A 27,464-nucleotide genomic window follows, 5' to 3' on the forward strand; every position below is an offset into this window, starting at 1 on the left:
ATGAAACAGCAAATATAAGTGTTTCCCTGAGTTCTGTGAACTGCTACATCAAATTAATTGAACCTAACGAAGGGGTCATGGGAACCCCAACATGAAGCTGGTTGGTTAGAAGTTTCAGAGGCCTGGCTGGGCTTGCTACAGGTATCTGGGAATGTCGGAGGTATCCCTGGGGACCTGTGAGATCAGAAACTATTTCCAGGTAGATAGTGACAAAACTGAATTGGGGAACACCCAACACGTGTCTGCTGCTTGCTGTGTGAGATGAAAGCCCCATACCTTTGATTATATAAGTCTTCTGTGTTGATGATGGTTGTAGTTGTGTGAGAGTGGAGGAAAACACAGGTTGAGATAGTTTTCCCCTACCCAGTTGGTGTCACTGAAGTTGGATTTGCTGGACTGGCCCAGACTCAAGGAAACATATGGGCTGGGGAAAGAATGCATATAAGGGTAGGGAATAAAAAAACCCTCAAATTCCTGGGTGGCCACCTGGTCACCCATGGTATGAAACAGCAACTGTGCTTTAGTTCAGTTACTAAAGGTAAAAGCTACCCATGGAATTTAGAGATAAATCTGACTCCCAAGGAGTCCGTTCATTGGATGCATAAGGAAATGCAAACTAATAAAAAAGTGAAATGTTTAATTCCTTGGTTATTGTTATCTATAATAGTTACAATGAAATTAAAAGAGAGTGCTGGGTCAAGCCTTAAGACTGGATCATGCTCAGATATGAGTCTTTCTGAGCTAGACTCAGAGACAACCCCCCAAGGGCAGAATTATACAGAGACAACAGAAACTACCTCTGAGACCTGTGGTTACTAAGAAGGTAGTAAATGTAGGAGAAGGGCAAAACCAAGTAACCATTGAAATCAGAAGGTATAGTTTAAGGGAATTGTTCCATTCTTTAGATTGGTATCATCAGCTTCCTGAGAAACCTTTACTAAAATGGGTTGTGAGTAACTAATTAGGAGCAGTGTCTTTGGTTTTTAATGCTGCACAGTAGAATAACATGTTTGCGTTGACTCAGGACAAACAGCTCACTACTGAACAATCACTGGTGAGTATTTGATTCCTGCAGAATCAAATAAGAGTTCCAGAAGCATTGTCAAATTTGTGGCCTCAGATTCCCCTCATAGATCTTACAAATATTAATAAAAACATTAGGCTAATTAACAAGAGAAGAGTGAAGGATAGAGCGAAGAATCAAAGGACTCATCCCAAGAAGGTGGAAAAAATTTAAAGATTTTTGAAAAATAAGGTAAATAAAGATAACATTGATAGAGGTGAAAATAAGAGGGAAAAAAAGGAGAGAGTCATGGGACTTGTCCCAACAGAAAAATAAGGTGACATGACAACTGATACCAAAGAAATATGAAACACATCAGAGACTACTATGAACACCTCTATTCACACAAACTAGAAAACCTAGGGGAAATGGATAAATTTCTGGAAACATACAAACTCCCAAAATTGAACCAGGTGGAAATATTAATAGAAACCCTGAACAAACCAATAATGAAGAAGAAAATTGAATCAGTAGTAAAAAAACCTCCCAACAAAAAAGCCCAAGACCAGATAGATTCACAGCTGAATTTTACCAGGTGTATGAAGAAGAGCTGATGCAAATCTTACTCAAACTATTTCCAAGAAATTGAAGAGGAGAGATCCCTTCCTAACTCATTCTATGAATCCAGTATAACCCTAATAGTAAAATCAGGCAAGGACACAACAACAACAAAAAAAGACAACTACAGGCCAATAACCATGATGAACATAGATGCAAAAATCTTCCACAAAATACTAGCAAACTGAACCCAACAGTACATCAAAAAGACAATTCAGCATGATAAAGAGGTCTTTATTCCAGGGATGCAAGGATGGTTCAGCATATGCAAATCAATTAACATTGTCCACTATATAAACAATGCTGAGAACAAAAACCATATGATTATCTCAATTAGATGCAGAAAAAGCATTTAATAAGATTAAACTTGCCTTCATGATTAAAAACCCTCAACAAACTAGCTGTATATAAAACACCTCAAAATAATAACAGCCATATATTTCAAACCCATAACCAATGTCATACTGAATGAGGAACAGTTGAAAGCATTTCCTCTAAGAATTAGAACAAGACAATTACGTTTGCTCTCACCACTCCTATTTAACATAATAATGGAAGTCCTAGCCAGAGCAATCGGGCAGGAGAAAGAAATAAAAGGAATCCAAATGTAAAGAGGAAGTCAAAGTTCTGTATTTACTAATAATATAATCATATACCTAGAAAACCCTAAAGACTTCTTTAGAAGACTCACAGACCTCAAGATACAAAAAGTCTCAAGATACAAAATCAGCATACAAAAATCAGTAGTACTTCTGTACACCAATAGCATTCAAGGTGAAAACCAAATCAAGAACTTGATCCCTTTTACAGTAGACACACACACATATGCACACACACAAAATACCTAGAAATACATTTAACCAAGGAAATGGAATATCTCTACAAGAAGAACTACAAACCACCCTGATGAAATAAATTAGGAATGACACAAATAAATGGAAAAATACCCAATGTTCATTTATTGGAAGAATCGATATCATTAAAATAACCACATTACCCAAAGCAACCTCTAGATTCAATATAATTTCTGACAAATTACCAATATCATTTTTCTCAGAATTTGAAAAAACAATTTTCAAGTTCATAGCAGAAAAAAAAGAACCAGGAAAAAAAAAAGCCTGAATAACCAAAGCATTCCTAAGTTAAAAGAACAAATCTGGAGAGATTGCATTGCCTGATTTCAAATTATACTACAAGTTTATTATAACCAAACACCACAGTATTGGTAAAAAAAAAAAAAAAAAAAATAGACTCATAGGTCAATGGAATAGAATAGAGAACCCAGAAATAAAGCCACTATCTATAACCAACTGATCTTTGATAATGTCAACAAAAATAAACAACTAGGAAAGGACATCCTATTCAATAAATGGTTCTGTGAAAACTGGCTAGCCATATGCAGAAGAATGAAGCTGGACACCTATCTCTCACTCACCATATACAAAAATTAATTCAAGATGGATTAAATACCTAAATGTAGGACCTGAAACTATAAAAATATTAGAAGAAAACCTAGGAAAATATTGTCTAGACATTGGCCTAAGCAAATAATTTATGACAAAGACTCCAAAAGCAAATCCAACTAAACCAAAAATAGACAAATAAAACTTAATTAAACTAAAAAGCTTCTGCACAGCAAATGAAGTAACCAGCAGAATAAACAGACAACCTACAGAATGGGAGAAACTGTTTACAAATTATGCCTCTGACAAAGGACTAATATGCACAATCTACAAGGAACCCAGAACAACTCAAGATGCAACAAACAACCCCATTCAAAACTGAGCAAAGGACATGAACAGACATTTCTCAAAAGAAGAAATACAAGCGACCAACAAACACATGAGAAAACGCTCAACATTACTAATCAGAGAAATGCAACAACTATACTGAGATATCATTTTATACCACTCATAATGGTTTTTATTAAAAAGTAAACAAAATAAAACAGAAAAACAAACATTGGCACAGATGTGAAGAAAAAGGAATGCTCACATACTGTTGGTGGGAATGCAAATTAATTCAACCTCTATGGATAAAACAGTTTGGAAATATCTCAAAGAACTAACAATAGAACTACTATTCTATCCAGCCATCCTTCTACCAAATATCTACCCAAAGGAAAGGAAATCATGTAAAACCGACACCTGCATTCATATGTTTATCACAGCACCATTTACAATAGCAAAGTCATGGAATCAACCTGTGTCCCCAATGGTTGATTGGATAAAAAAAAATGTGGCGTATATATACCATGGAACACTATGCAGCTATAAATGAATGGAGCTGGAGGCCATTATCCTAAGTGAACTAACACAGAAGCAGAAAATCAAATATCGCATGTTCTCACTTATAAGTGGGAGCTAAACAAAGGGCACACATGTAGATAAAGATGGAAGGATTAGACTCTGGAGACTCTAAAAGGAGGGAAAAAGGAAGGGGGATGAGGATTAAAAAATTACCTATTGGGTATAATATCCAACACTTAAATAATGTGTACACTAAAAGCCCAATCCCTACCATTAAGCATGTAATATCCATGTATAAACAAGCACTTGTATCCCCAAATCTAAAACAAATAAATGAATAAATACATAAATAAATTTGTAATATCATATATAATTTAAGTGTGAAAAGAAAGGTAGTTTTTACATTACCTTTACATCAGTTACTTATAATCAATTATTTCTGATTTTACATAATAAAATTAGTAAAATTTTGTATGCATTTTAGGTTGTGAGAAATTGAATTTTTCACACCTTTTATAAATGTTAGACTTCTTTATAGTTTTAAAAGTGAAAAATAAGATATTTTATTACCATAAGTAGATCCAATTTTATATTTTAAACAGGAGTAGCTGTTTATGTTCATCATTAAAACTACACTGTATATCAAGTAGAGAATATCACTTTGAGAGTTTTATAAAAATAGCAATATTGTCATAAATGAATATATCTGATAAGTATACAAAATATGCACTTCTGATACTTCTGTTTGAATGCCAACCTCGCCAAATTGGTGATACGCACACCATGAAAATAGCTCAAAGCTAAACATGCCTGCTGGAGGAACTGTTTCATATAATGAATACAGATTATGGAGTTTTGCCATAGTGCCTGTGAGTAAATGAAATGCTCTTGAATCAGACTGTGTGCACTAAAACTGCTACATTAAATGATTTCTTTCAAAATTGCACTGCTTTTTGAATTACATTAATGAATTTCAGTTTGAAGAAAAATGATGACAATAGAATGTATCATTTCTTTTTGTGGATGGTTTGATATGAATCACATTTGGTTTTCCAATGGAACAGAGGTTAAATAGATACATACCTGTGTATATATACATACACACAGACACACACACACACATAACCTTGAAACCTCATTTTTATATTATGGTTTCTTTTAAATATTTAATATTTTTGAGTACATAGTGGGTATATGTATTTACGTAGTATGTGAGATATTTTGTTACAGGCATACAATGGAATATTCCATTAATGAATTTAAGTTTGAAGAAAAATGATTAAAATAGAACGTATTTATATCTCTTTATGGGTGACAATATGAACCACATTTCTATTGTGAATGTGTTTGCCATTTGTGTGTCTTCTTTTAAAAAATGTCTATTTAGGTCTTTTACCCATTTTTAATCAGATTATTAGATTTTTTCCTATTGAGTAGCTTGAACACCTTATTATCATAATCAATCTTTTGTCAGAGGGATAGTTTGCAAATATTTTCTCCCATTCTATAGGTTGTCTCTTCACTTTGTTGATTGTTTCCTTTGCTGCACAGAAGGCTTTCAACTTGATGTAATCCAATTTGTTTATTTTTGCTTTGGCTGCCTATGTTTTGGGGGTAGTACTCAAGAAATCTTTGCCCAGATCAATGTCCTGGAGAGGTTCTCCAATGATTTATTGTAGTAGTTTCATAGTTGGATGGCTTTGATTTAAGTCTTCAATACATTTTGATTTGATTTTTATAAATGGTAAGTGATATGGGTCTAGTTTCATTCTTCTGCATTTGGATATCCAGTTTTCCCAGCACCATTTATTGAAGAGACTGCCTTTTCCCCAATGTCTGTTCTTGGCACTTTTGTAGAAAATAAGTTCACTGTAGATGTCTGGATTTACTTCTGGATTCTCTATTCTTTTCCATTAGTCTAAAAAATATGGTTTCTCGTCATTTTTCCCAAGGGAAAAACTGTCAATAAAATACATGTGTTTGAAACACTCATTTAATTAATCTGAGGTTTCTGAAATACACATTGTTAACCTCTACCTAGGTTCTAGCCTTAGAGATTTACCTCTTCTTTCAGATGAGTCATATGACTCAATACCTAAAAGATTGAAGCCTCTCCAAGATCAAGGATGGTACCAGTCTGGGTATCAACATGAGGTCACTCTTGCAGTTAGTTCAGTCCAGTCCTCACTGTCACCCAGTATTGTCCTGAGCTGCTTCTGTATTACATCTCATCTCTAAGCCTGACCTTTGTCTTTATGAGTTGTCTAATACTTCTAAAACTAAAGTGTGCCTTATTCTTACAATGATGAGATGATGGGTTATCTCAAAACCCCAACACAACCCTTACTAAGAAATTTCTCTGTGTAGAGCTCTAAAAACCCCCAAATTGTGGACATGACTTTTGAACTCTTGATCACCATGCCTATCAATTGCAACATTTCCATTACGGTGGTTTGATATCCATGAAGCCCACCGTCTACCTGAACTGTGAGCTCCTCTTGTTTGTCACATTAGAACATCATATTCCTTTCACTGAACTGGACCTTTTCCCAGCCCGTAGAGGTGCATCTATTTCTTAGTGGCTGCTGCTTCCCAGTGAGCAGGTGGATTTTATACCATGTACCCAAACTGTGAAACATGTGGACTTCTATTTTAACATTTTTGGGAAAATAATATTTGCTTTACATTATTTTTTCTTCCCCTTTTATTACATATTTGTATATAGCTGTCCTTAGATCATCCTTTCAAAGAAAGAGCTCTAGATTTCAAGTTGTGATATAGTAGTGAGTTGGAAGTTCCACAGGTTTTAGCTCTGTAATCTCACCTTCTGGAGGTGTCCTCAAAGATGAAATCATCACAGCCAAAATTAGCCTTTTTATTTTTCTTAAACATTCCATTCCCATGCCACCTTTAAGGGGTGTGTGTGTGTGTGTATGTGTGTGTGTGTGTATACACCTTATATATTTGAATAATATGTTATTCAAATAGGTACATATCTAATATAAATATTCAAACGTATATAATTGTACTGTACTGTTGAATTATACTTTTCATTCAAGATTTCATTTCGGTTTGCTTGTTAAAACAACACAACTTACTTTTCAGTAAGAAATTTTCATCTTATGACCAGGTATAAAAATACAAAATTTAGTGAAATTTAGGCAGGTACTTGAGCTTATAAACAAATAAATGCATAGTAACTTATTTATTTTGGCAGTTTACAGTTCAGAGTCATTAATTCATCTCCTTCATCCCCATTTAAAAAGAAATAGAGTGACAAGTTTTAGATAAGATGAGGCAAATGTCATGCAGGAGCAGCACGCAGTTTAAAGTTAGAATGAAATTTGAATCCAAAGTTATTTAAGAACTTTATAACCTTAGCATTGTTTTTGGTTTGTTTCTTTGTTTTTAGCTACTCCTCATCTCAGTTTCTTCGTTAATAAAAGTTGTTATGGGCCGGACGCAATGGCTCACACCTGTAATCCCAGCACTTTGGGAGGCTGAAGTGGGAGGATCACAAGGTCAGGAGTTTGAGACCAGCCTGACCAACATGGTGAAACCCCATCTCTATTAAAAATACAAAAATTAGCTGGGTGTGGTGGCATGCACCTGCAATCCCAGATACTCAGGAGACTGAGGCAGGAGAATTGCTTGAACCCGGGAGGCGGAGGTTGCAGTGAGTCAAGATCATACCACTGCACTCCAACCTGGGCAACAGAGCAGGACTCTATCTCAAAAAAAAAAAAAAATTATTATAATGCTTTTTGCCTTGCACTGAATTTGAAAGGATAACATGGTGATTAAGAACATGGATTCTGAAGCAGAAACTGCCAGGGTTTGAATCCAGGCTCTTTTTCTAATTACGTAGAGACTCACACAACTTACTTAACTTCCTAGTCTCCCCATCTATAAGAGAAAATTTTCATTGTTCCTACCTTAAAGAAATTTTATAAATTATATGTAAAATGCTTAGGTCTGTATCCAAGCTAGTGCACGATAAGAATTTGCTAAAAATTATTATGTTATTATATAGCTTCTGAATATGTATTTTACCTGCTAGGTAAATGATAGCTAAGCGATATGACATAGTAAGCACAACCTTATCAAAGTAGATAATTGTACTAAGACAAGCAGCTTACAGAAAAAAGTGGGTGATGCATCTGCAGGAAAATGAAATGAATGTCCAGAAAGAAGATTCATTATCAAATAAATCAGAGTTTGCATCTCTGTGGGCTTTCCAACTCAAGAAACCCTCTCACAAATTTAAGCAAATGAGAATATTTCTACAGTAACATAATCAGAGTCCTGTATTATCATTTTTTAATGTTTTGACAGGTATTTCATCACTTTCAAAATACACACTATTATTATATTTCTATTAATTTCTTGTTAGGTTTTATTTGAGTTGATAGCTTTTGTGATTTTTCCATAATAACTTTCAAACCATATAATGATTGAACTGCTGATTCATTATTCTATTTAACAGATAATCTCCAGCTTGGTTCTTCACTCTTAAATTATTTAATATTTGCTTTCATTTAAAATGATTTGGTGCCTGTTGGCATTCTTACTCAAAACTTCTCCTTGAATCAGTTTTCATTGCCTTTCATTATTTTCTCTGATTTCAATTCCAGATTAATTTGCAAACTCAAAAATTTTATTTCAATGCCTTCATCCAACACATTTATGTATATTACAAACATCCACACTGCAGAAATTGATCTGTGAGCCATGTACAAGTAAATTTGGGCTTCCTGTGAAATGAACCAGCAAGAAAGAGTCACAGAAACATAGTTCATTCTGAAGTAGTCACAATAGTTCTCAAAGCACTTAAAAGGCAAGTGAGGGAAGGGGATTGCAGAAAGCGAGAGGAGGTGTGGTCTGTCCAGAGATGCAGCTACACATATCCCATTAATTTTAGTTGGGGATTCAACATGAACCTGAATACAGGATTTAGCCTGAATCAATCTGCAAGGATTTCAGGAAGTTAGCCCTGCAACTGAAAATGACTTTCTGGATAAGCAGAGATTAAGGATCAGAAATACTAGGAATGAAACCTAGGGAGGGAATAATTCAACATTACAGATGTGAGGATGATCTAAGGGCAATGTCTACAGAGAAGGTTTATAGCTCACCGAAGTGCCAGTTTCATTGCATAATTTTAACCTTATTTTATTTTGTGTAGACGTAGTTCCCTAGAAAAGGCCTATCATTTCGCCACTTGCAATAAAAATAAACTTAGAAAAAACAACACATAATGAAAATTACTTTGATGAGGAATGCAATAGAAAGCCTATGTTCAAAAATATCAATGAGCTAGACAATCTAATGATTTAAAACACAAAGAAAAGATTATGACATCTGTTTTTGAAATATCATGCGTGTCACTTTGAACTGGATTATCGTAAAATCAGGAACTGGGAAAAACATCTATCCAAGTAATAACGTGGACAGCAGTGACCACAAATATATGATCTCTCACGCTACAATAAACAGATCACTTTTGGGTCGAAAGCAACCACTAAAAACAACCAAAGAAGGCTTTAAGCAAGGCCAGCAAAGAGGAGCATTTGATAAAAATCATCAGTCACATCAGTCTCGGGATCAACTCTTCCACCTGGTTCCCCTCCAGTCCTTGGGCAACTCTTTCCTTTATGATTATTGTCTACCTATTAAACCTTCTCTCAGCCCATTCTTCCCTAGTGACACTGAATTTCCACACTTATATTCTGATCCTACTTGTACTGTCAGAGCTGCCATGCATCATCCCAGTGCTCAGTTTTAACAGTTACTTGTCTAGTCACACCACAGATTGATCCATTTCTCATCTGCTGAGGTACTGATTTTCTTTCTTTTTTTTTTTTTTGAAACGGAGTCTTGCTCTGTCGCCCAGGCTGGAGTGCAGTGGCGCAATCTCCGCTCACTGCAAGCTCCGTCTCCCAGGTTCATGCCATTCTCCTGCCTTAGCCTCCCGAGCAGCTGGGACTACAGGCGCCCGCCACCATGCCAGGCTAATTTTTTTTTATTTTTAGTAGAGACGGGGTTTCACCGCGTTAGCCAAGATGGTCTCAATCTCCTGACCTCGTGATCCGCCTGCCAAAGGGCTGGGATTACAGGCGTGAGCTGATTTTCAAACTCAGTTCTACAGAGATGCACTGTTGATGAGTTCTGTAGAGAAGTTCTAGGGGAGTGGCAAAGGTTTAACTAAAAATATTTTTGTATCTATTTTTAAAGAGTTTAAAAACTTAACAGGAAACAAATGTAAATGCAAATGTTTTATACCAAATTTTGACTTGTTGGGATTCTCATTTGTTAATTTTTGCAATTATCTGATAATTTAGTTTTATGCTAAACTAGTAACAGAGTTTTTCCTGTGTTCCCATTGCATACATGTATACCTTCACAAATTTACTATTAAACATACTGATGATTTACATTGACCTGTGTTATGTTTTAGACTTGTGCATGACTACATAATCACTAATCTAAATGCCAGACAAGGTTCAGATGTGTCTTATCAATGCATGCTCTCATTTTGTTATAATTGTCTCTTGCACAGTTACATAAAATACAACACTGTCTCAGTTAGTTTGCGTACTACAACTGATTACCACAGACTGGGTAATTTATGAAAAATAAATGTTTGTTTCTCACAGTTCTAGAGGCTGGGAAGTCTAAGGTCAAGTCACTGGCAGGTTGTGTGTCTGGCAAGGGCTGCTCTCTGCTTCCAAGATGGCATTTTGTGACTGCATCCTCCAGAGGGAAGAAATGCTGTGTCCTCACACGGTGGAATGGGCAAAAAAGGGCAAGTCTCTCCATCAAACCCCTTTATAAGGGCATTTAATCTCATTAATGAGGGTGGAGGGCTCATGATTCTATCACCTCCCAAAAGCCACACTTCCTAGTACTATTTCATTGGGGATGAAGTTTCAACATGAATTTTGGAGGCAACAAAAACATTCAAACAATAGCAAAAACATTGTATCACAAGAACAGCACATTATAAGAGTTTTCATGCTCACATTCTGGGGGGTAATACTTACATTTTAACTTTTGTATTTATTGAAAATAAATGAAGACCATGATAGATATTGCTACGGACTCAACTTTAAAACAAATATTATTTTCTACTGCTCCCCTTCAAAGTTAGTCAGTTTTTTTTTTGTTTTTTTTTTGAGACGGAGTCTTGCTGTCGCCCAGGCTGGAGTGCAGTGGCGCGATCTCGGCTCACTGCAGGCTCCGCCTCCCGGGGTTCACGCCATTCTCCTGCCTCAGCCTCCCGAGTAGCTGGGACTACAGGCGCCCGCCACCTCGCCCGGCTAATTTTTTTTTTTTGTATTTTTAGTAGAGACGGGGTTTCACCGTGTTAGCCAGGATGGTCTCGATCTCCTGACCTTGTGATCCGCCCGCCTCGGCCTCCCAAAGTGCTGGGATTACAGGCGTGAGCCACCGCGCCCGGCCAAGTTACTCAGTTTTAATTGAATCAAATCCTGACATGGTAAGGCAACTATTCTTTTTAGGTCTATTTCCATATGTAATGACTTTTTAATGTGAATAGGTTTATCAATACTTGCATAAACAAAATAAAGAATTTAACAGAAAATTAATCATCATTTTTGTTTTGAAAAAGTCTACAAACTGAAAAAAAAATGTATAAACAACTCTTTGGTTTTCATCAGAAATACATTGTAGCAAAGGAGAAGAGTTTCCATCAATCAGGGTAGGAAAACTACTGCATCTCAGTGACTAATGTATTAAAATTCCAGGATTTTTTTTTTAAATAAGTGAGTGTACTCATATCTTCTCCAATATTTGTTTTATGGACAGCAGTGGAGGCAATTTCATATGACTCGAACAGGAAAGAGCAGACAATTCAATGTTTAGTAGGCATAAGAAAGGTAGACTTTCTCAGCATTTAGGAAACTTCAAAAAGACAATTGGAGAGAGTTCCTGATATGGCATATTTTAAAGAAAGTAAATGTATATATATACACATACACAGAGAGGTTAAATAAACATTTGAAAACAAAGTCACAGTACTGATCCAGAAGAAGTGAGATAAGTGAGATAATGATTTATACAGGCATCGTGACATTGGTTCAACAAAGTAAAATCTTTGTTACTTGAGATTTTTAGAACTTTTAGAATGAACATGTGACCTAAAGGGCCTAGAATGATATCTGCAATTCAATAGCTTGCAATAAATATTAGCCCTATCTTCATTTTTCTGTCCTCCCAAATGTTTGACAATAGTATAAAGTGTTTGTAAGGTCTTTGACTAAAATCTGTCTATTTGTATATGGAATTATTGCCTAAAGACATTTAACTAGCTAACAGTAGGTCACCTATCCTGGTGGGCTTCTGAACCCTGTGAACTCAGGGTAAGCTGCCAATCAGTAGTGAAGGGAGCCATCCCACAACAATTTGAGTGGTTTCTCAAAGTTCTAACTCACTTCCAGGTAAATTGAGGTCATTTGCATGAATGCCTGAGCTAAAATATGTTTCAGTATCTGAACTAGTAAATGACCAACCTTGGATAAGTGGACCTTTCTATACCTGCTGAAAGGGGTCCTCCCCAGGAGACCTGCAAAATAATTTGGCAGTTCCTTCAGACACGTGGACTTCAGTGCATAGAAGTTTGCAGATTGAATTCCCTCTCCTATTCCCAAGAAGGAACATTTTCTTGGCCGAAGACAGAGTCTACTTTACCAATGTTAGTCTTTAAGATAATCGTACAAACAGGGCAATGTGTGTGTGCACACACATACACATAGAACATTTTTAGGGTAACAGAACTATTCTGTCTGACACCATAGTGGTCAATTCATCAAACTTTACATTTGTTGATATACCCAGAACTTTAAAACACAAAGAGTGAACCTTGATGTATACAAATTTTTTAAAGCTCCTTTAGAAGTTTTGGGGGGATCCCAGCATGGAATGCTGAATTTGACAAGAGAATCTCACTGTATTAGGAATTATGAAACAACCTCACTGAAAGGGTAGAGGAAAGGGGAAAAGTTACCTAAGTAACTTTGGAAATGGAAGTTTCATCAAGACAAAAGGCACAAGGTAGTGTACATAGCACTATAATTGATAAGGTGTTTCCCGCAGAGGTACAGGTAGCAGTTTTAAAAGCATCATTTATGTATACTGGAATTTAACAGTTAGATAAATGTATACTGGAATTTAACAGTTAGATAAATAAGATGGTTAGAGCCAGTTTTCTCAGAGTTAGAGTGGGAGGATACAAATAAGTGAAGGGAGATAGCTGGAACAATCCATGTAGTAATGGATTAGAAATGGAAATAGCAATATGAACTCATTTTTATTTTCATACAAATACAAATGGTTACACATATAAAGATTTACAAATATATGTATATGTATGATTTAGTATATACATAAATATTCCCTTGCTCTTTCAGGAAAAAGGGCCTAGAAGCAACAATACCTCAGTAACAATGAATACATCTAGCCCCCAGATCTTGGTTTCTAATACCACCCTCCAATAAAAGGAACTAGGACTCTTTAGAAATGTATAAGATGAACTGTACCATATTTTGGTGTGAGCAAGTAAAGAAGTGTTCAAAAATAATCATAATCACAATAATGGGAATATGTCAAAGGAGCTGAGGAGACAATTGCAAAAGCTTCCAATAGCCAAAGCTGGTACAGTTTGAGCAAGAAAATAAATCACAGCACTTTGGGAGGCCGAGGTGGGTGGATCACAAGGTCAGGATTTCGAGACCATTCTGGGCAATATGGTGAAACACTGTCTCTGCTAAAAATGCAAAAATTAGCTGGGCATGGTGGCACGTGCCTGTAGTCCCAGTTGCTTGGGAGGCTGAGGCAGGAGAATCACTTGAACTCAGGAGGCGGAGCTTGCAGTGAGCCAAGATGGCACCACTGCACTCCAGCCTGGGCAAGACAGTGAGACTCTGTCTCAAAAAAAAAAAAAAAAAAAAAAAAACACAGAAAAGAAAAGAAATCAATGTTAGAGTAAAATCCAAAGTATAACATAAGTGTCCATGATGCTATCGTCTGAATGTGTGTTCCCCCAAAATTCATATGTTGAAATGTTAAGCCTAAAGTGATAGTATTAGAAGGTAGGGACTTTGGGAGGTGATTAGTAATGAAGGTAGAGCCCACATATGGGATTACTGCCCGTAGAGAGACCCCAGAGAAATCCTTTGTTTATTCCACGATGTGAGGATACAGCTAAAAGGCACCATCTAATAAGCAGGAAGAGGGCCCTCACCAGACACCACATGTTTTGGCCCCTTGATTTTGGATTTCTCAGCCTCCAGAACAATGGGAAAAAAATGTTTGTTGTTTATATGGCACTTAATCTACAGTGTTTTGTTATAATAGCCTACACAAACTAAGACATATGAGATATATTTATTAACAGATGTAAATAAATGATTGAATATATAAATAAATATAAAGAATAGAAAAAACTCCTGTGCATAAGAATTCCCCTTAACTTACACAGCTACTGCCTTCTCAAGGAGGTAAAACAAGACTCTGAATAGGCACATGTTGATGGAGACAAGGAGAGAAGAAAACCTCTGAAACTCGTAGCATCACTCATTCACAGAAACCCCAGGATGGAAGCCCTCAGTATGAAGTGCCATAGGAAGGCACTGAATCCTTGTAGGTGGTTACAGTGAGAGGGAGAATGAGCCACACAAGGAAAAGTGGAAAGATAAAAGTATGTTTTATTTGTGCTCTTCGTGGGATGTATTATCTATCCCTGAAAAATTTAAAATACTCAGGAATCAAATGCTTGTTTATTTGCTTTTAATTATGACCAAGACCACCACATCATGCTTTCATTCCCTTTTGCACATACTTTTAGCTTTACTGAGGCTAATTATCTACTTTCGACTTTTACCGAGAAAACTTGTTTAAATTCCAGTATTCATTCAAAGCTCTGAAAATACTCAACCCAAGAAATTGAGGCAAATCTAATAGAGAAATATGGTAAAATAATAAACTTTTTGCCACCTGTTACCACATATTTGTTTCTGTTGCTGACTTGGCTAGGTCTCACCATGTTTGAAAGGAAATTGTTTTTCTCTCTTTAAAATGATGTGTGATTTACATCTAATTTACATCTAAGTCACTTAATTTGAAAGATTTTACTTTTTTTTTTTTCCTAACTGGCATTATTATCCTGAGATAATTAGCGTCCCTAAACTCATGAATTTTTAGATATCCTGTGGTTTGCTAAAGCCAATCTTTCATATTATTCAATGACAAAAGCTATCAATAAATTTACTGATAAATGAAGTAAATTTTGGAAGAAGAAAACAGGAAAGATAAATTTAGATGAAGCATTATGTAAGGACAGCTCGTCCACATACTCAATACTTACGTCCAAACTTTCCTCAAAATGTGTTACTTATTGCCTGATTCTGATCACCCCTTTATTTTTAATTACACGTGCAATTCTCAGCATTTTTACATTTGGTATAGTCTGTATCAGTCTTTATTAATAGCTTTTTAAATATTTTCAGTTCCTTTATACTCTCTGTGAGTATATGTATATTTTTTACCTGCATACATGTGCCTGTATGCAGCCTACCAAAACAAATTAAAAATCTTTAAAGACCAGAATAGTATTTTTGTATTTTTTGAAGGGGAAAAGGAAGAAAGCCATTGAAAAACTGTGCATTTGTATTACTGGTGGCTAGGCAGTCCAAAGTCCTCAAATTACCAGCTAGGTAATTGTTTTTTCAATAAAGTAGACAATTAATAAGGCTGAATTTCCTATTTTTCATCTTTATAATCTAATAATCATCATGAGGCTATTGAATACCTAGAAGTAGTCAACAAACTAAAACTACACCTATATACAATATTTTGGGTTACATTTATTTTATCAAATACATGTTGATTGTTTTCCTTTGTGCCAAACGTTGTACTATTTATTTAGGAAATAAAGAGGAACTAACTAATCACATCCTGAAAATATATCCCAAGTCTCTCTTATTCTACCCTGATACTTTTCATTTCTTCTTATATTTTTTCTAGCATTTTAAAAAATTTTCATATTTACTTAGGCCACAAAAATTCACTGAACATGTACTGCATTCCAGGAACCTTCTAAGAGGTAAAGATGTAGCAATAAACAAAACAGACAAAAAATGGTATCCCAGTGAAGTTTTTATTCTTTGTATTTAAATATTGAGGATGTGATGAGAAATGCTCAGTACATGCAACATAAATGGTATCTATTACTAATTAATGATAATGGGAAGAGAAAGCCCAATTGCAATTAGATGTTGGAAACTACGAATATCCTTTGTGCTTATTTTCCTATTGTGTTTCACAGCTGTAATGGCCAGATCTATTTATTTTACTGTCTCTAAATGTAACAACTACTTTTAAAATTTGAGAAAAAATCTTAGGCTTTTTTTTCCTCTTTAAACAATTCAAACACATAGATCTTTGGGTTCTTCACCTTATATTTCAGTTAGCACAGCCTACAATCCATTCTAAGTCAATGCTGTGTAGCTGAGAATTATTGAGTATAATTTTCCATAAGAAACGACATGTTGAAAGTCTTTCAAAAGTAAAGTTAGCAGAAAATACAATACCTGCATTTTCAATATATACTTGCCACCTGCACATTTCAGGCAAGTATCAAATTAAAATAACTTTGACTTAAAAATAAATTTAATTTCATTTTAATTATATTTGAATATTTAAATTTTAATATATTTAGATGTTTTGTTTGATGCTGTTTCTGCTTTTGTGATTGGTGAGTGTGTCTGGGTATGTGTGTGCATTTGTATTGGTATGTGTGGGTGCAAAAAAATAATTTTTTTTCTCTACCTCTTATGAAGCACTTTAAAGTGGTTGAGTTAAATTACCACTCATTTCCATTTTACACAGAAGGCTATTAAGAAATTGTTAAGACATTATTTGCTGCCAAAGGTTAATATATATACATATATATATAAACATTATATACTTACACATGTGATCCTATATATACCTATTCAGAGATATGGGAAAAAAATTTTTTCCAAAAACACAGCTATCTGTATCTGAGCACAGTACATTTTTAGGTAACAAATACAACATAATGAAGTATCATGTCTTGTTACATGAAGAGAATGGTAATTTTAACACTGAAGAATTCCTTGTTCAAGAATTAGCAATGAGCTGAGAAACAGAGTTAATCATATAAAAATCAATAAAAAGTAGCTATTAAGGAAAATTTTTGAAGGCAACTGCATGTAATCTTCATAGAAATTAAACTACATTGAAGCTAGTATGCTATACTTTAGCTTTCCTTAGACTCTCTAGGAAAAAAAAAAAAAAAAAAAAGGAAAAAAAAGCTCATATGATAACACTTTACCCAGGAGCACATGGAGAGAAATGAGAGCAAAGGGGAATGTGGCAACGGAGGTGGAATAGCAAACATAAAGAAGGAGAGCCTTGCTGGGCTGGCCATGGTTCTGTAGCAGGATGACTGTTCAGTCTTTAGAGAGGCTTTATGTGGCTACTACACCTTTGAAAAGTCTAGCTAGGGGAAGAAGAAGGAAGAAAACACCAACTGCCTCCCACTTCACATTATTCAATGTTTGCCTCCACAAGGTGTTAACTCCCAGCATGTCCATACTGTGCAGAGGTGGTCTGAGGCAACGAGGAAGCCCAGACGTAGAGGACATAGAGCATGACAGGGGGGTTTGCTCCCAAACAAGAGCAACATCAGAGACAGCAGCTGTGACTCTTATCTAGGATGCAGCAGTGATAGTAGTACCAGGGATATTCTGGCTAGAGAGCAAGGCAAGGCAAGTGCAAGGACCTAGGGCGATGAATAAACTGAATCCAGTCCTTATTACATGGGGCCTTTACTCATAGATCTCACTCACAATACATTGCTTTGCTCTTTTTGAAAATTAATTACAAATCATTTTCAAAAGTGAGCAAAAGCATGTCACAAATAAGCAATAGCTTGTTATAGATTTCAAGTGGCTACCATATTCTAGACTTTTTAAGGGTTCCAGATCTCATTCTCAGCTCCTATATCCACCTTGCCTTTGTTTTCTAGGTTTTCATAAATGGGAATTTATTTGCATGTCATTTCCCTTTTAGTGCTTATCTGAGGGTCTGTTCTTGCTTCTAGATATTTCCACCTTTCAGTTTGGCCTTATTTCTCATGGTTTAACAGTAATGATCATGAAACTATAAACTCAATAGAGAATCAGAACAGAATACTGAGAAGAACAATTCTTGAGTCAGCCAGACTGGATTGGATTTGTGGTTCTTCCTCTTATAAACTGTGTGATCCTGGGCAAATAAATGTTCTTGTCTGTAAAATCAAATATGCTCTCTTGAAGAGTTGTGTTGGAAAGGAAATAAATTAATATATATATATTTATATACATATGTGTAAGCTTATATATATAAGCACATAATCACTGCTATGATTTTGCTGAGAGATCTTTATTTCCAGAGATTTTCTAATTGAACATGGACATTTCCTCTATAACCTCTTGTAATTTAGCTTTGGCCAAGAAGAGAGGACTCTGCCCAGTACATAGTACATATATTTCTTATGGTAGGAAAGTAGAAGAAAGCAATGAAAGATTTGGGAAAAGAAAGAAAGTAGAATGTAGAATTACTAGTTTTATGTGTCACATAGAAGATAAACATAAATGAAATACTTGAGAGTCAATGTCTTCTACCAATGGGTTCCACATTTTAACAAAATTTTAGTTTAATGTGTAAAGTTCAACAGACACTAACATATAGAATCAAATATATGATTTTCTGGTGAATCTATGAATAAAAATCATTTAAATAGATATCAAAACTAGTTAAATTTGCAAAGCACTTGCATATTTAAATAACTGTAATATTTACTTAGTGTATATTGATGTTGTATTTATGTGTTATTAATGTTAATATTTATGTATTCCTTTTCTACATCATTACTCAAATGATTTGAGGTCACTTCTGGGACTTTGAAGCATTATAATATCTCATAAGCACATTTAGTACTTAACATTTGGACTTTTTTTATAATGAGAAAATATATGATAACTGAGGTTAGAGTCACACGACCATTTTGGGCAGCTACAATTTAAACAAGGGCAAATCAAGAATTGAAAATGATCACTGTTTGTCTTACTTATTTTCATACTTAGGCTTTAAAACTCTTAGTTACATTACCAAAAATGAAATCCATCTAAGCTTCCAAATACACATCAATTTTGACTTACCACTTCACTGGTACATCTTAAAAACCAATGAGTGCACTGAGTCCTTTGAAAATTGTGCTTCCTTTCATTTTTTTTTAATTTAAAAAAGTTATTATTTATTTATTTATTTGCCTTTTGGCACTACAATTTTTTTTATTATTATTATACTTTAAGTTTTAGGGTACATGTGCACAACGTGCAGGTTTGGTGTGCTGCACCCATGTTGGTGTGCTGCACCCATTGACTCGTCATTTAGCATTAGTATAGATTCAATTTTATACAAAGACAAATTTTTATTATAACAGTTTTGTCAAATTACTTACATACAAGCTTCTAGGAAGAATTAACTTGTTATAAAAACCATGTACTAGATCTCACTTTAGCAAACTTTGAAAAAGCATCCTATAAAATTTTGCATCCTGTAATTCCACCATCTGCTGCATGGTTCAGCATCATATAACCTTTGCCAGATATGATTGTTAAATGACTCAATTGTATTTGAAACCAAGGTAGGACAATTTATCTCAATTTATTAAACATTAAAAAGACAGATACTCTGTCTTATCTCTTTCCCACAAATGTTTGCATTTTTTATTTTTAATAGTTGTTATTACATCAATAAATTATTTCCACTAACCAGACACCTTGACTGCATAATTCAGTAATTACAGTACACCTTATAAAGAGCTGTTTGGCAAATGCACTAGCTATAGAGGAGTGAGATATGATTAAAGATATGCATTTGTAAGTAAATTGTCATTTTCATAGGTAGGGGGACATATGCAAAGCCTAAAAATGCTCTATTATAGAATAAATGATGACTTAACATTACATTTCTGCATCACGAAATGCATAATAAACCATTTTTACAAGTTTACTTTTCTGTTATCCCTAGATCCTAAAAGGTTTACAAATATTTTTGTCAGTACCTGAATCATCTCTTAGAAAACTGCAGTTAAAGCCTATTGCTTGTAAATTAAATAAATAAATAAATAAAATCACAGCAGGTAAGCAGAATAGAAAATGATAACAGACTCTTTCCTGCCTCACCAACTATCTCCTATTTAGTCAATAGATTAAGTCATAGAAGATTAAAGCAGAAACTTGCTCAGGGCATGTAGAAAATGCAAAATATTTGATTTGCAAAAATGTGAAGTGTAAAAGAGAAAAAATGGGTTGGAAAAGCAATCGTTGTTTTAAAAATCCCGGAAGAATCTAAATATCACTCTATTATATTTTTGAGGGATTGTCATAGTTGGAAGATAGCCCATTAAATCTTATGAGAATAACCAACAGGAGGGCAATCCAAATGATAAAGCCATTCTAATGAAATGCAGACAAAGATTAAAAAGAATTAAAAGTGACAAGTAAAATCCATTAGAGAACAGCCTTTAACTACTGTAATCAGAAGACAATTACTTACCTTGTCAATTAACAGCTGTGTGCCTCCTTTGCACATAGACAAAAAATCCTGCAGAGTGTCACAGAGACACTTGTAAGGCATATGGAATGAGGTCATTTGAGTGGCATATAGAGTGTTCATGCATCCAAGTGAAATATCCAAACATCACTGAATTAACTCACCTCACAATTAACCATGGTTCCATGGGTTAATACTCACTCTCGCAGAGCGAACATAGCAGACTTGGGGAGCAATTAAAAGCAGAAAAAAAAATTGCACTTCAATTCATCAACTCCAAGAACATTTGTCAACTACTAAAACAGGCTTACTTATGGAGGAAAAAGAGTTCTGCCCCAAATTATTCAGAAACTTTAACCAGGGATCCAAGAGAAACAACAAATTAGATTTCTTATTTGGAGTTCTATAAAACTAGGAAGGCAATCACTTCTTCTGACAATCTATAATAAATCTTGAAGTGTGCAGATGAAAGGGAAGAAAGTAGAAATTCTCAAACATAGAAAACATGTCAATTTATGAATGTTCCCCAACAAAGGCAGCTTCGATTTTTCAAAAGAGCTTTGATTTTGACGAGCATATTCTAAACTTACAGAATGAATGCTGAACAGGGTTACCTGATTTAGAAAGATTAACCTAAAGAAAGTTCAAGGAAAATGAAATTGTGTACAGAAAGTCTGTCCCCTTGAAATAAAAAGAGCTACAGGGCAATTTTTCAAAGTCCATATTTGTCTTTTTCTTTCGGTAATATTATTTTATAAATGATTATTTATAGAAATTGTCATGCTGCAGTTTTTCACTATAGTATTTTTACTTATTAGCAACCAGTAATAAATAACATTTTATTGAAGAAGTAAAAATCCAGTCCGAATAGAACAAAACTGTGAAAAATAGAAATCATATAAATGGTAATTATTTTAAAGAACTCATTTGTTTTAAAGAAGAAGGTCTGTTTTATATCTATGTAGGTAGTTAAATATATGTGTGTGTGTATAACTATTGTCATCTAAACATTTGAAGACATTTATAGACATTAAGAAATCAGTGTCAGCAATGTGTCCTGCGTACCTGACCTTGTTGATACAAAAATCTAACTCAGATCCAGAAGTATAAATATAATTGTTTAGAGTTCTAATACTAATGGGATAAGCTGATTTGCTGGTGTCACTGAAACCAATTTTCCATGCTTACCACTGTAAACACTTGCCACAGTGAGAAATATTATTAGCAGCCAATACCTGAAAAATCTGATATAATCTGGTATCCAATGTGCCTGGGGTGAGAGCTATGATCTGCAGACTTCTGCTTAAACCTATAGTATGGTTTACACTGTATCATTTAACCTCTCTTTCAGTATCTTGACTTCATTACAGTTGGTCCTCCTAGGATTTGAGCTTTCTCTTGAAATTCAATCAGTTTGCTGATTCTAAGATTCTAAGGATTCTAAGATTCTGCTTCCCACTCCCACTCCCTGAGACTGGCAACAGATTCTCACTGGCTGTGCAAATCTCAGAGAATCATACTCCTCACATATATCAGGGCATTGCTACAGTTGAGAAAATTCATCTGCTGTGCTCTGCCTATACATCAAGCTTCTTTATGTGTCCACCAAGATTTTGATCAGAGTGATTTAGATAGCTTGACAGCTCACCAAGACTTGCCAGACCTACATCCTGTCTAGATATCTTTGTCCTCTTCCATCTATCCATGGCTTCTGCCATTTCTTCAACTCTTCTGATGAGGCTTTGTAAATCAACCCAATGAAGAAACAATCATATGGCTAAAATCACAGGCCTCAGGCATCACTAAATGGGTCCTACACATATCTGAAGTACATTTGGAGCCATTTGGTCATACTGTCCAATCTTTTAGGATGCAACACAAAGACAAATAGAAGAAATACACTCTTTTTCAGGTATAAACTTAATCCATAGGTTATAGCTTTTAATTTCTGAAAAAAAAATCTTCAAAGTTTAACTGTCTCAATATGTTTCACTTTTATTATTGTACTTAAGCTATATGAAATTTTGTTTTTATATTGGTTTCAGTTCTTTCCAAAGTGTAATGGTTTTGCTACACTTGGAATATTGCTTGAGTGTAAGTATTATTCAGACATACAAAGTTAGGTACATCCTCAAACACATGTGTTTCTGAATATATATTATAAGATTATTAGGAATGTACAATAATAATCAATGCCATTTATTCTTGCCTTCGTCTTTTATTTATTTATGATCCTGCTGAGCCACTAACATTATAGACATTCCCCCAAATGATTAGAAACCCAGAACCAAGGGAGTGCATTTGGAGAAAAAAAAAGCAATCGAAGAACAGAAATTATTAACAGATATGATTATAAACATGTATTGTTTCTTGTAGAGCTCATATTTCAGAAAGTCCAAATAACTGCACAGTCATTCCAAAAATCCTTGTAATATTATACTGTGTGTGTATGTGTGTGTAAAAATAGATTCCATAACAGTAAACTATGCTTTCTGTTTCTAGGTTAATTAGCAGAATTTCAAATTTTGTGGCAGTCAAAATATAGTTTCCTCTTTAAAGTCTTCTTTGCAGTAAAGGGGATCTTTATTTCAAGAGGCATTTACCAAAGGCATTTACAAAACTTCAAAGGGCATTTACAAAAATAAAATGCCCCTGGAAATCCTTTACTCAAAATAATATTACATGAACAAAACACAGATTATTATTAAAATACTTTTTTGTTAATAGTAAAAATCAAACTTCAAAGTGCCAATAATATGTAATTATCTACATATCAAATATTAAAAGAACTGTCAACTACAAGTAATATAGTAGAAAAACAAAAATTATCTTTAGGTCACTCATTTCCTTTGCACCCCAGAAGAATTACCATTTTTACACTTATTTAGATCGCTACACATGTCTTTTATTGAATAGTGTGGGATTCCCTGGGTACCATGCAAATGAGAGCTACAAATGAGTTGGTGATTTATTTTGTGTTTAACCACTTAGATCAGTCATAAAAGTTAGTTTAATAAGAAGGAGAATAATGGTAAGATTTTGAAATCAGGAATAAGTCCACCTCTACCGAGTGATAGGAGTAAGTCCATCTACAATCTAGTGACAGATGGCATTTCAAAGAAAAAGAGTTATTAGTTTTATTATTTTTACTATATATGCGTGAGGCAACAAACTGTGTAACGTAATTTTCTACTCCTTAGTGTAACTGATATTAAAAGGATTTTGGTTTGCTTTGAATTTTGGATTTAAATGGAAAATTTAAATCCAATTTAAATATAAATGGAAAATAGACAGCATTACTAAAATAGGTGCTTGTAAGAAAAATAATAAAAAAGGCTGGTGGAGCCAAGATGGCCGAATAGGAACAGCTCCGGTCTACAGCTCCCAGTGTGAGCGACGCAGAAGACGGGTGATTTCTGCATTCCCATCTGAGGTACCAGGTTCATCTCACTAGGGAGTGCCAAACAGTGGGTGCAGGACAGTCGGTGCAGCGCACCGTGAGCGAGCCGAAGCAGGGTGAGGCATTGCCTCACTCGGAAAGCGCAAGGGGTCAGGGAGTCCCCTTTCCTAGTCTAAGAAAGGGGTAACAGACGGCACCTGGAAAATCTGGTCACTCCCACCCTAATACTGCGCTTTTCCAATGGGCTTGGAAAACGGCACACCAGGAGATTGTGTCCTGCACCTGGCTCAGAGGGTCCTACACCCATGGAGTCTGGCCGATTGCTAGCACAGCAGTCTGAGATCAAACTGCAAGGCAGCAGCCAGGCTGGGGGAGGGGCACCCGCCATTGCCCAGGCTTGCTTAGGTAAACAAAGCAGCCAACAAGCTCGAACTGGGTGGAGCCCACCACAGCTCAAGGAGGCCTGCCTGCCTCTGTAGGCTCCACCTCTGGGGGCAGGGCACAGACAAACAAAAAGACAGTAGGAACCTCTGCAGACTTAAATGTCCCTGTCTGACAGCTTTGAAGAGAGTAGTGGTTCTCCCAGCACGCAGCTGGAGATCTGAGAACGGGCAGACTGCCTCCTAAAGTGGGTCCCTGACCCCCGAGCAGCCTAACTGGGAGGCACCCCCCAGTAGGGACAGACTGACACTTCACTCAGCCAGGTACTCCTCTGAGACAAAACTTCCAGAGGAACTAACAGACAGCTGAATTTGCGGTCTCACGAAAATCCTCTGTTCTGCAGCCACCGCTGCTGCCACCCAGCCAAACAGGGTCTGGAGTGGACCTCTAGCAAACTCCAACAGACCTGCAGCTGAGGGTCCTGTCTGGTAGAAGGAAAATTAACAAACACAAAGGACACCCACACCAAAAACCCATCTGTACATCACCATCATCAAAGACCAAAAGTAAAAAAACCTACAAAGATGGGGAGAAAACAGAGCAGAAAAACTGGAAACTATAAAAAGCAGAGCACCTCTCCTCCTCCAAAGGAACGCAGTTCCTTACCAGCAGCGGAACAAAGCTGCACGGAGAATGACTTTGACGAGTTGAGAGAAGAAGGTTTCAGAAGATCAAACTACTCCGAGCTATGGGAGGAAATTCAAACCAATGGCAAAGAAGTTAAAAACTTTGAAAAAAAAAAAAGATGAGTGTATAACTAAGATAACCAACGCAGAGAAGGGCTTAAAGAAGCTGATGGAACGGAAAGTCAAGTTTCAAGAACTACGTGAAGATTGCAGAAGCCTCGGTAGCTGATGTGATCAACTGGAAGAAAGGGTATCAGCGATAGAAGAAGAAATGAATGAAATGAAGTGAGAAGAGAAGTTTAGAGAAAAAAGAGTAAAAAGAAATGAACAAAGCCTCCAAGAAACATGGGACTATGTGAAAAGAACAAATCTACGTCTGATTGGTGTACCTGAAAGTGACGGGGAGAATGGAACCAAGTGGGAAAACACTCTGCAAGATATTATCCAGGAGAACTTCCCCAATCTAGCAAGGCAGGCCAACATTCAGATTCAGGAAATACAGAGAACGCCACAAAGATACTCCTCAAGAAGAGCAACTCCAAGACACATAATTGTCAGATTCACCAAAGTTGAAATGAAGGAAAAAATGTTAAGGGTGGCCAGAGAGAAAGGTCAGGTTACCTACAAAGGGAAGCCCATCAGACTAACAGCTGATCTCTCAGCAGAAACTCTACAAGCCAGAAGAGAGTGGGGGTCGATATTCAACATTCTTAAAGAAAAGAATTTTCAACCCATAATTTCATATCCAGCCAAACTAAGCTTCATAAGTGAAGGAGAAATAAAATACTTTACAGACAAGTAAATGCTGACTGATTTTGTCACCACCAGGCCTGCCCTAAAAGAGCTCCTGAAGGAAGCACTAAACATGGAAAGGAACAACCGGTACCAGTCCCTGGAAAAGCATGCCAAATTGTAAAGACCATGGGGGCTAGGAAGAAACTGCATCAACTAACGAGCAAAATAACCAACTAACATCATAATGACAGGATCAAATTCACACAGAACAATATTAACTTTAAATGTAAATGGGCTAAATGCTCCAATTAAAAGACACAGACTGGCAAATTGGATACGGAGCCAAGACCCATCAGTGTGCTGTATTCAGGAAACCCATCTGACGTGCAGAGACACACATAGGCTCAAAATAAAGGGATGGAGGAAGATGTATCAAGCAAATGGAAAACAAAAAAAGACAGGGATTGCAATCCTAGTCTCTGATAAAATAGACTTTAAACCAACAAAGATCAAAAGAGACAAAGAAGGCCATTACATAATGGTAAAGGGATCAATTCAACAAGAAGAGCTAACTATCCTAAATATATATGCACCCAACACAGGAGCAACCAGATTCATAAAGCAAGTCCTGAGTGACCTACAAAGAGACATAGACTCCCACACAATAATAATGGGAGATTTTAACACCCCACTGTCAACATTAGACAGATCAATGAGACAGAAAGTTAACAAGGATACCCAGGAATTGAACTCAGCTCTGCACCAAGTGGACCTAGTTGACATCTACAGAACTCTCCACCCCAAATCAACAGAATATACATTTTTTTCAGTGCCACACCACACCTATTCTAATACTGACCACATAGTTGGAAGTAAAGCTCTCCTCAGCAAATGTAAAAGAACAGAAATTATAACAAACTGTCTCTCAGATTGCAGTGCAATCAAACTAGAACTCAGGATTAAGAAACTCACTCAAAACCGCTCAACTTCATGGAAACTGAACAACCTGCTCCTGAATGACTACTGGGTACATAATGAAATGAAGGCAGAAATAAAGATCTTCTTTGAAACCAACGAGAACAAAGACACAACATACCACAATCTCTGGGACACATTCAAAGCAGTGTGTAGAGGGAAATTTATAGCACTAAATACCCACAAGAGAAAGCAAGAAAGATCCAAAATTGACACTCTAAGATCACAATTAAAAGAATTAGAAAAGCAAGAGCAAACACATTCAAAAGCTAGCAGAAGGCTAGAAATAACTAAAATCAGAGCAGAACTGAAGGAAATAGAGACACAAAAAACCCTTCAAAAAATTAATGAATCCAGGAGGTGGTTTTTTGAAAAGATCAACAAAATTGATAGACCGCTAGCAAGACTAATACAGAAGAAAAGAGAGAAGAATCAAATAGATGCAATAAAAAATGATAAAGGGGAAATCACCACAAATCCCACAGAAATACAATCTACCATCAGAGAATACTACAAACACATCTATGCAAATAAACTAGAAAATCTAGAAGAAATGGATAAATTCCTCAACAAATGCACACTCCCAAGACTAAATCAGGAAGAAATTGCATCTCTCAATAGACCAATAACAGGCTCTGAAATTGTGGCAATAATCAATAGCTTATCAACCAAAAAGAGTCCAGGACCTGATGGATTCACAGCCGAATTCTATCAGAGGTACAAGGAGGAACTGGTACCATTCCTTCTGAAACTATTCCAATCAATAGAAAAAG

The 27,464-nt window shown here is 35.8% G+C and overlaps 1 protein-coding gene across 1 annotated transcript in view; it reads right to left on the reverse strand.

The window, feature by feature from the left end:
* ZNF804B (zinc finger protein 804B) overlaps positions 1-27,464 on the reverse strand; it is a 612,804-nt gene that overhangs the window by 234,757 nt on the left and 350,583 nt on the right. The gene's annotated exons all lie outside the window — the stretch shown is intronic.

The sequence above is a fragment of the Hylobates moloch genome, unplaced genomic scaffold (genome assembly GCF_009828535.3).
Source record: "Hylobates moloch isolate HMO894 unplaced genomic scaffold, HMol_V3 SCAFFOLD_1, whole genome shotgun sequence".
Lineage (NCBI taxonomy): Eukaryota > Metazoa > Chordata > Mammalia > Primates > Hylobatidae > Hylobates > Hylobates moloch.